Raw genomic sequence first — 10,733 nt, 5'->3', positions numbered from 1 at the left:
TTTTCTCTGTACATCATTAAACTGATCCAAAATTATTTATCAAATCGCTCACTTCAGGTAAACTATCAGAATTCCAAATCTGATAGATTACCTGTAAGGGCTGGTGTCCCCCAAGGCAGCATACTTCTGACTTACCTGATTTACCACCAGGGTGTCAAAAATCTTTGTTTGCAGATGACACAGGTCTCTCAGCCAAAGGGCGAAGCCTTCGTATCATTTGTAGTAGATTGCAAAAAAGTTTGGATATTTTCTCCACTTACTTGCAAAAATGGAAAATTTCTATAATGCTTCCAAAACTCAGCTTATAATTTTCCCACACGAGCCGAGAGCTTCTTATTTGAAACCTTCTAGCAGACATATTGTCACTATGAATGGGGTTCCAATTAATTGGTCTAGCGAAGCTAAATATTTAGGACTTTTGCTAGATCAAAAATTAACTTTTAAAAGTCACATTGAAGGCATTCAAGCCAAATGTAACAAATATATTAAGTGTCTATATCCACTTATAAACAGAAAATCAAAACTTTGTCTTAAGAACAAATTTTTGATTTACAAACAAATTTTTAGACCAGCCATGTTGTATGCTGTGCCAATGTGGACTAGTTGCTGCAATACCAGAAAGAAGGCACTTCAGAGGATTCAAAATTAAATTTTGAAAATGATCGTGAAATTGTCTCCGTGGTTTACCAATGAACTTTATAGTATTTCTAATATTGAGACATTGCAACAAATATCTAACAAAATCATTTTCAATTTTCGACAAAAATCGTTGCAATCTTCTATTGGAACCATTAGCTCCTTATACCCTTAGTATAAATTAGGTTAAGTTTAGTTTAAGTTGAAAACATTTTCCTACATGGTTCAATTCAACCAGAGGAAAAATTCTAACTGCCAGAGGCAATTGAAATGTATTAAAATAACTAAAAATATGACATAGCAAATAAGGATTATCATGTTAAGAAAACATGGGACATCTAGTCTAAATAAGATGAATGCATGTATTAGATAATTAGCAAATAAAATTAGTTAAAAAAAAAAAAAAAAATACAAGGCCTTGTTGACAGGCTCACCAGGTGAGTATCTATCCAAACTTAATACTCTCTCTTGTAAAGGTTCCTCGCTTTGCCATACATTCACAAGACCCTCCTGGCCGATATTATCAACATATCGATGCAGCATGGATGGATGGATTTCCTGACCCCAGCAGAGAAGTTCCTGAAAAGCACGCAGGCAGAACCAAATACGAATTCGGCTGGAGAAGTTGGAGGCCAAATGGGAGGATTTCGAGGGAATTCAAGCAGACATCGAATCAGCGGAAGACTACGAGGACAATCTCGAGATGCGAATAAAACTTAGGGCGAATTTCGAGGAAAAATATTTCGTGGTAAGGGCAGGGTTGGTTGGCAAGCTACCGCAACAGACGCAAACGCAATCGTCCAAAGGGTCTTCTTTCGTTTCTGTTAAATGCTTACATACGACTTCCTCAAATAAACCTTCCTGAATTTGATGGAAGTTTTGAAAAATAGCTACCCTTCCACGACACATTCAAGGCCCTGATTGATTCCGATTATCTGAGGGGTGAAGCGTTGAGGTTGATCGATTGTTATCCGATGAGCGAGGCAAATTACTGGCTACTTGCTGAAAAAACAGCATTTGAATGCAATGTTTGAGTTCCCGAAAATTCGGAAAGAGTCTACTACATGTCAGTGTTGGTAAAATCACTCATATATCTCAATCAACGAGCGCTCCCTTGCGAACGAAATCGTCTGCGATTTTAAAGGAATGCATCACGCTTGAATTTTTCATGCTAAAACGCATCATTTCACTCATTTGCCAAAAAATCATTTTGGTTTGAAAACGTATTTGAAATCAATTTGAGGGTTATTTATTGCTTATACATAAAAGAGTGTCAAATATTTTATGCGGCAAACCGAAATTCAGTGTTTTTAACGAAGGAGAACAAAAGAAAACCTACGATGATTCAAATGGATGATTCAACTCATCCATGAGTTTTTAGGTGCTGAGTTGGGTGCGTTTCAACTCACGCTTGATTTGAATCATCCATGAGTTTTGAGATTTTGAGTTTTACCAACACTGCTACATGTATCCACGATGTCATCGATTGCTTCGAACGCAACACCAAAATCTTGGACCAGTTGAGAGAGCAAACCTCCGGCTGGGGTGCGATACTAACGCATCTGATGGTATCGAAGTTGAACGAGTCTACGCAGAAGCGCTGGGAAGAGCATGTGTCAGACGATATCGAGCCATCTTTCGTCGTCCTGGTGGAGTTTCTGACCAACTACAAAAGGTTATGCAGCAACTGCTTGGGTCGAAATCATCTAGCGCGTGATTGTCCCTCCAAATATCAGTGCAGAACTTGCTCCAAGAAGCATCATACCTTACTACATCCGGGGCTCCCTGGTTCAGGTTCTACTTCCAGTCCTGTTTCGGAAGCTTCAAGGGTTCAGGGGATCAATGGTCAAACTTCAATTGCTTCGGAAGGTACGAGGTAAGAATACTGAGTCATTTTTATAGATACATTTATTATGCCACAGGTCGGAATCCAGAGCCAAAGAGCCAGAGGTCCGAGCCCAAACTTAAAATTCAAGTGGTTAGAGCCCACAATATATTCGTAGGATCATTTTTTATACAAATATACATAATGAATATGACATATCAGATCGCGTATTAAAATTATTTTATTTTTCCTATATTTTTTAGGAAGGAGGAGATCACGTTTATTTATCAAAAAGTTTTCATTATCCAAAAAAATTGTAAAATGAAAATTTTGCTTTGGGGGATGGGGTTTGAGCATCACCACATGTTTGTCTGCCTAAATAGATTATTTCCATGTTTCTTTTCGAGGATGTAATACATTTTGAATACATCTTAAGCATTGTCGCGCCAACGGGCTGCGAAATGGTGAGTTGACATTCGTGAAGGGGCGCCTAACATAGCTCTGGTCCTCACAAGTTCCAATACTCACGCTTCCACGGGTCTACCGATGACAATTGACCGCCAGCTAGGGCTGGTAGTGCAGCCTGGGCACTGTTGTCCTTCTGACATCAGCTAGAGTGAGAGGGTGCGTCCTGTGGGGTCTGCCTAGGATGTGGTGGGGTTCGACAGTGGGCTCTGTTGAACTCCTATAAAAAGCCGCATGTGTCCCCAAGCAGGCCCTATCAAAGCGACCGTGTGCCGCTCAAAGCGCACTAGCCTAGTTCTGGTGTTGAGTGGAACTTTAAATAAAATTTGACCCGACTGATCGAGCGTCTGTTCACCAAGGAGGTGCGGCTCCAACAGCGTCTGTTCTGGCATCCAGCGGCTGATTATGAAATGCTATTATCCGGAAGCTATGCCTAAGAAGGCAGCCCCATTTCGGTGGATAGGGAACCTTGGGCTTACAACCTATTGTTCCCGAAAAATCACTTTGTTCGAGAATCCGATAATGAAAGAATACGGACTGATTTTACAGCAAAGAATTTTAGCGCGTAGCAACGGACACGAATAGGAACATGGAACGTTTTAACCCTAGCCCAGCAGGGTAAATTGGCACAAATTGCCAATGAGGCACGCCGCATGAAGCTTGAGATCCTGGAACTAAGTGAAGTCCGTTGGCCAAACTATGGAGAACACAGAACGCCGTCGGGACAAGTTCTGCTGTACTCTGGTTTACGAGGTGAGCACGCTCCCCGGCATCGCGGAGTTGGCTTCCTACTAAGCGCTCAGGCACACTCTGCGCTTATGAAGTGGGAAGTCATAAGTGAAAGGATAATTGTTGCCAGATTAAGAACACGGGTCCGAAACCTTACTATAATCCAATGTTATGCGCCAACCGATGCTGCCGATCTGCAAAACAAAGAGAACTTCTAGAGTCAACTCAATGCCGTCGTAGATAGAATTCCGAAGGGTGATATCAAGATCTGTTTTGGCGACTTCAATGCGAAGATCGGATCCGACAACTCGAACCATGAGCACATTACGGGACGCCATGGTCTCGGAGAAATGAGCGAGAACAATCTGGGCGAACTGCGCACCCAGAGAAAACAATGGATCACCGACGAGACCTGGAGGAAAACAGAGGACCGAAAAGAAGCCAAAGCCACGATTGAGCGATCAAAAACCAGAGGAGCCAAAGTCTTAGCCCGTCAACGATACTCGGCTCTTGAGAAGGAAGTAAAACGCTCATGTCGACGGGACAAGCGAGCGTGGGCAGACTCTCTGGCCGACGAAGGAGAGAGAGCCGCAGCAACCGGGGACATTCGCCTCCTCTACGATATCTCACGACGCTTAAGGTCACTCCTGACGGAATCCAAGTTTCAAAGTGCTCGCGTTTTCGGGGGCACACCACTCGATACGGAAGCAACGCACAACTGTCATTTTTACTTTTTCAGCTTTGCTGCGTCGCAACATGCGTGAAAAAATCAAAATGACCGTTGTGCGTATCGTATCGAATGGTGTGCCCTTGAAAACGCGAGTAATTTGAAAATTGGATTCCGTCAGGAGTGACCTTAAGCAAGGCGAAGATGAATGCAACGATGCCTGTGAAAGACGCGAATGATCCGACCCAACTGACCAGCTGAAACGCTGCAGCGCTGGTTCGAGCACTTCGAACAACTTTTTCACGTACCAGCCAGGCCACCACCACCTCGGCATGATCAGCCTAGGATCCGACGTATAACACGCGTCAATACCGAAGCTCCATCACTGCTAGAGATTCAAACAGCCATCCAGAGCATGAAGTCGAATAAAGCCCCAGGGGTCGATCGCATATCAGCCGAGATGCTCCAAGCGGACCCCATGATATCCGCTCAACTACTGCATCGTTTATTTCGTAATCGTAAGCCCAAGTCCTGGTGTTAGGTGGGACGCTAAACAGCCCTGACACGACGGCCCTCCGATGAGACAGGAGGTTTGCGCAGGCCCAATAAGCCGCTTTTAAAAACAACTATTACGAACGACATAGAAGCTCACGATTGGAAGCTTGGAACATGGAACTGCAAGTCGCTAGGCTTCGCAGGTTGCGATAGGATAATCTACGTTCAATTACATCCCCACAACTTCGACGTCGTAGCGCTGCAGGAAATCTGGACATGACAGAAAATGTGGAAAAAGGCCATCGAGCGACTACTATCTACCGAAGCTATAGCACCACCAATAAGGTGAGAACCGGCTTCATAGTGCTGGGCAAGTTGCGACAATACGTGATTGGGTGGCAGCCAATCAACGGAAGAATGTGCAAGCTGAGGATAAAAGGCCGTTTCTTCAACTATAGCATCATCAACGTGCACTGCCCACACGAAGGGAGATCCGACGACGAGAAAGAAGCGTTCTATGCGCAGCTGGAGAAGACATACGATGGATGCCCACTGCGGGACGTCAAAATCGTCATCGGTGACATGAACGCTCAGGTAGGAAGGGAGGAAATGTATAGACCGGTTATCGGACCGGATAGTCTGCATACCGTATCGAACGACAACGGCCAACGATGCATAAACTTTGCAGCCTCCCGCGGAATGGTAGTCCGAAGCACTTTCTTCCCCGTAAGAATATCCACAAGGCCACATGGAAATCACCTAATCAAGTAACGGAAAACCAAATCGACCACGTTCTAATCGACGGTAAATTCTTCTCCGACATCACGAACGTACGCACTTACCGCAGTGCGAATATTGAATCCGACCACTACCTCGTCGCAGTATGTCTGCGCTCAAAACTCTCGACGGTGATCAACACGCGTCGGAGTCGTCCGCCGCGGCTTAACATTGGGCGGCTACAAGACGGTAGACTAGCCCAAGTCTACGCGCAGCAGCTGGAAGTGGCACTCCCAACGGAAGAGCAGCTAGGCGCAGCATCTCTTGAAGATGGCTGGAGAGATATTCGATCCGCCATTGGGAGCACCGCAACCGCTGCACTAGGCACGGTGGCTCCGGATCAGAGAAACGACTGGTATGACGGCGAATGTGAGCAGTTAGTTGAGGAGAAGAATGCAACATGGGCGAGATTGCTGCAACACCGCACGAGGGCGAACGAGGCACGATACAAACGGGCGCGGAACAGACAAAACTCGATTTTCCGGAGGAAAAAGCGCCAGCAGGAAGATCGAGGCCGTGAAGAGACGGAGGAACTGTACCGCGCTAATAACGCACGAAAGTTCTATGAGAAGTTGAACCGTTCACGTAAGGGCCACGTGCCACAGCCCGATATGTGTAAGGACATAAACGGGAACCTTCTTACGAACGAGCGTGAGGTGATCCAAAGGTGGCGGCAGCACTACGAAGAGCACCTGAATGGCGATATGGCAGACAACTGTGGCGGTATGGAATGAACCTAGGAGCACGCGCGCAGGACATGCGACTTCCGGCTCCGAATCTCCAGGAAATCCAGGAAGAGATCGGCCGGCTGAAAAACAACAAAGCCCCTGGAGTTGACCAACTCCCAGGAGAGCTGTTTAAACACGGTGGTGAAGCACTGGCTAGAGCGCTGCACTGGGTGATTACCAAGGTTTGGGAGGATGAGGTTCTGCCGCAGGAGTGGATGGAAGGTGTCGTGTGTCCCATCTACAAAAAGGGCGATAAGCTGGATTGTAGCAACTACCGCGCAATCACATTGCTGAACGCCGCCTACAAGGTACTCTCCCAAATTTTATGCCGTCGACTAACACCAATTGCAAGAGAGTTCGTGGGGCAGTACCAGGCGGGATTTATGGGTGAACGCTCTACCACAGACCAGGTGTTCGCCATACGTCAGGTATTGCAGAAATGCCGCGAATACAACGTGCCCACACATCATCTATTTATCGACTTCAAAGCCGCATATGATACAATCGATCGGGACCAGCTATGGCAGCTAATGCACGAAAACGGATTTCCGGATAAACTGATACGGTTGATCAAGGCGACGATAGATCGGTGATGTGCGTAGTTCGAGTTTCAGGGGCATTTTCAAGTCCCTTTGAAATTCTCAGAGAGTTGCGGCAAGGTGATGGTCTTTCGTGTTTGCTATTTAACAACGCTTTGGAGGGAGTAATACGAAGGGCAGGGATTGACACGAGTGGTACGATTTTCACGAAGTCCGTTCAGTTATTTGGTTTCGCCGACGACATTGATATCATGGCACGTAACTTTGAGAGGATGGAGGAAGCCTACATCAGACTGAAAAGCGAAGCTAAACGGATTGGACTAGTCATCAACACGTCGAAGACGAAGTACATGATAGGAAGAGGCTCAAGAGAGGTCAATGTGAGCCACCCACCACGAGTTTCTATCGGTGGTGACGAAATCGAGGTGGTTGAAGAATTCGTGTACTTGGGCTCACTGGTGACCGCCGATAACGATACCAGCAGAGAAATTCGGAGACGCATAATGGCTGGAAATCGTACGTACTTTGGACTCCGCAAGACGCTCCGATCGAATAGAGTTCGCCGCCGTACCAAACTGACTATCTACAAAACGCTTATAAGACCGGTAGTTCTCTACGGACACGAGACCTGGACGATGCTCGTGGAGGACCAACGCGCACTGGGAGTTTTCGAAAGGAAAGTGTTGCGTACCATCTATGCTGGGGTGCAGATGGCGGACGGTACGTGGAGGAGGCGAATGAACCACGAGTTGCATCAGCTGTTGGGAGAACCATCCATCGTTCACACCGCGAAAATCGGAAGACTGCGGTGGGCCGGGCACGTAGCCAAAATGTCGGACAGTAATCCGGTGAAAATGGTTCTCGACAACGATCCGACGAGAACAAGAAGGCGAGGTGCACAGCGGGCAAGGTGGATCGATCAGGTGGAGGACGACTTGCGGACCCTCCGCAGACTGCGTGGTTGGCGAAGTGCAGCCATGGACCGAGCTGAATGGAGAAGTCTTTTATGTGCAGCACAGGCCACTCCGGCCTTAGTCTGATGATAAAACTATTGGAACACTTCCGCAACCATTGCACACTGTTTTCTAACCCAGGAATTCGTGATCGAAAATGTTTTGGCCATGAAAAGTTGATTTTAGAGGCTCAATGACTTCGGAGAAAAGTTTCAGTATGTTAAGCTCCATATTTCGGAAATTTTTTTTTTTGACTAATCCCCCTAAAAGTGAGATGGAAATTCTCTTTCCTCCAGTTATGAAGATACATCATTGGTGTCTTCGAAAAAGTTGTAGAAAAAGTTTCTAGGAAATATTTTGCTATATAAACTTTATTTCTATCTGCTATAGAAGTCGAGATATGGGTCGTTATTTATGAACGACCACCAAAAAACAGGTTTTTCACGATACTTTCGTCAATATATTTTTTAGATTTTTCAAATGTTCTACAAAGATCTCCGTCGCGATAAAAAACATGAACCTTTCGAAGACAGTTTCTTCTTATTTTCAATATTGACGAAGTTATTGACGATTTTTTGTTCAAAAATGAGCATTTTGACATTAACTGCATACATGTAGGGGCAAAATGGGGCAGAATTTTAATTAGGAGATTGAACGTATAACTCATGCACTAACGGTTGCATTGCAACATATATGTGACTTAGCTTTCCGTAAGTACCGTATGGATATGTTTTCTTCTTCTTCTTGTTATATATAAAAATGAATTGGTCTGTATTCCGCATAACTAAGAAACGGCTGGGTTCAAATTTCTTCATCACAATTTCCGATGGGCTTACATAATATTTTCTTATGTAAAAGTCACGACTTAAACTGAAAAAATATGAAAAATTCAAATTAGAATTTGTATGGGTATTTTGTATAGGCATATCTCAACACGCATTCTCACCTACTGTGCAAGACAACGTCTGCCGGGTCATCTAGTTCATGATAATAACACTTACGCCAGACCTATGTCTTGTTTTAATGTCCAAATTTTGAAAATGATTATCGACGGATATTTTACAGAGAAATACCAATATATCGGGAAAAATTTTGCAACACTTTTCTGTTAACCTGTTTTGCAATATTGTGATGTTTTAGACGTAGCAAATCGGCCTTTTATTATTCCGGGATATTTCGAAAAGTAAATAGGTAAAACAAGCCTACTTTCGAATTGCTTTCATAAAATTATATTTAAACTTATGATGCTTGAGGCGTCACTAACCATAGTTTCCATTCAATAAAGATTACTGATTTACCCGATACTACATTTCCTCTCATCAGCATTCCTGGCTGTATGGTGATTTCTAAAATAAAACAATTTGCCCAAATACACTGGGGTCGCTTTTTGCGTGACTTTTTGATATTTTTTTTTTTAATTACGCGTTGTTTCTTCCCGCGGAATTTGAAATTCATATCAGTTCTGTAAAACATCCATCCATAATCATTAAGAAAATTTTGTATTTGGCTAAATCATAGGTCTGGCGTAAGTATAAAGACTAAACATGACCCTCCAGACATTGTCCTGCACAGTAGGCGAGAATGCGATCTACCTTTTTATAATTTCCATACAAATTTTTTTCAATTTTTCATACTTTTTTCCAATTTTGGTCGAGATTCTTACATGAGAAAATATTCTGTAAATCCGTCGGACATGTTGATAAACAAATTTGCTGAAGAAATGAAGAAAATCTATCCAGCCGTTTCTTAGTTATGCACAATACAGACCAATTCATTTTTTATATATAACAAGAAGAAGAAAAAGATGTTCATACGGCACTTATGTCAAGCTATGTCACTATATGTTGCAATGAAACCATTGGTGCATGAGTTATACTTTCAATTGCCTAAATAAAATTCTGCCCTATTTTGCCCCTACATGTATGCAGGCCCTCCTTAGCCGTGCGGTAAGACGCGCGGCTACAAAGCAAGACCATGCTGAGGGTGGCTGGGTTCGATTCCCGGTGCCGGTCTAGGCAATTTTCGGATTGGAAATTGTCTCGACTTCCCTGGGCATAAAAGTATCATCGTGTTAGCCTCATGATATACGCATGCAAAAATGGTAACTTGGCTTAGAAACCTCGCAGTTAATAACTGTTGAAGTGCTTAATGAACACTAAGCTGCGAGGCGGCTCTGTCCCAGTGTGGGGATGTAATGCCAATAAGAAGAAGAGGAAGAAGGTGTATGCAGTTAATGTCAAAACGCTCATTTCTGAACAAAAAATCGTCAATATTGAATATAAGAAGGAAAGTCTTCGAAATATTCATGTTCTTTATAGCGACGGAGATCTTTGTAGAACATTTGAAAAATCTTAAAAAAATATATTGACAAAAGTATCGTGAAAAACCTGATTTTTAGTGGTTGTTCATAAATAATGACCCATATCTCGACTTCTATAGCAGATAGAAATAAAATTTATATAGCAAAATTTTTTGTAGAAACTTTTTCTACAACTTTCTCGAAGACTTCAATGATGTATCTTCATAATTGGAGGAAAGAGAATTTCCATCTCACTTTTAGGGGGATTAGTCAAAACAAATTGTTTTCCAGAATATGGAGCTTAACATACTGAAACTTTTCTCCGAAGTCACTGAGACTCTAAAATCAACTTTTCATGGCCAAAACATTTTCGATCACGAATTCTTGGGTTAGAAAACACTGTGCATTGGTGCAAAGTAGAGTGACCCAGCCTAGTATGGGGAGAAAAAAAAGTCGTCGGATTCTACGGGGCACCTTACAGGATTTTGCTTTTAGGTACGAAAATCATTCTCTGAAAATTTCAGCCTGATCGGTTATTGCATAAGCTGGCGCAATCGACTTGAAGTTAATATGGGGGTTTCAGCCGAAATATATGGGAAAATACACCTCTGTTACTATTT

The sequence above is a fragment of the Armigeres subalbatus genome, chromosome 3 (genome assembly GCF_024139115.2).
Source record: "Armigeres subalbatus isolate Guangzhou_Male chromosome 3, GZ_Asu_2, whole genome shotgun sequence".
Taxonomy (NCBI): Eukaryota; Metazoa; Arthropoda; class Insecta; order Diptera; family Culicidae; genus Armigeres; species Armigeres subalbatus.
This window is presented reverse-complemented; position numbering follows the sequence as displayed.